Source organism: Agrilus planipennis, unplaced genomic scaffold, assembly GCF_000699045.2.
Source record: "Agrilus planipennis isolate EAB-ADULT unplaced genomic scaffold, Apla_2.0 scaffold38, whole genome shotgun sequence".
NCBI lineage: Eukaryota > Metazoa > Arthropoda > Insecta > Coleoptera > Buprestidae > Agrilus > Agrilus planipennis.
Genome location: NW_020438882.1, coordinates 476,835 through 477,351, shown reverse-complemented (window position 1 = coordinate 477,351; position 517 = coordinate 476,835).

Here is a 517-nt window from a genome sequence, read left to right as displayed (position 1 = left end):
TATTATTGAGCTAAAATACATTTTATTCTCCTGTTAGGTATAACAAATTGTTTGGAATATCGACTACATGCAATAGAATTGTTACTATGTATTTAATAATTTTATGAATTACTTACATCATATCACACTCAAACTTGTTAATAATAATTGACCACATCTGTAATTTATCTTAATTATGTTGTTACGGAATGATAAATTAATAATGATTTATTTATTTATATTACGGTTAAATATTGGCACGCTTGTAAATGTTTGGTACACTCCTGTGAAAAAGAAATTGTTTACATTAGGATTTATTATCCAAACACTTGAAAATGTCATAACTGATAAATGCAGAATGCATTACTGTAGGTTTATCTGCTAAAAATATTCTTTTGTATTTGATCAGGGATCAGCTAAGGACACCAGAATATGATGTCGCTCCTAATAGAAGTTCGAACATATCGAGGCCATTCTCTTTAAGGTATTCTAGAATTTTTAAAATTATCAATTTTAATTAGAGAGAGCAAAATTCGAA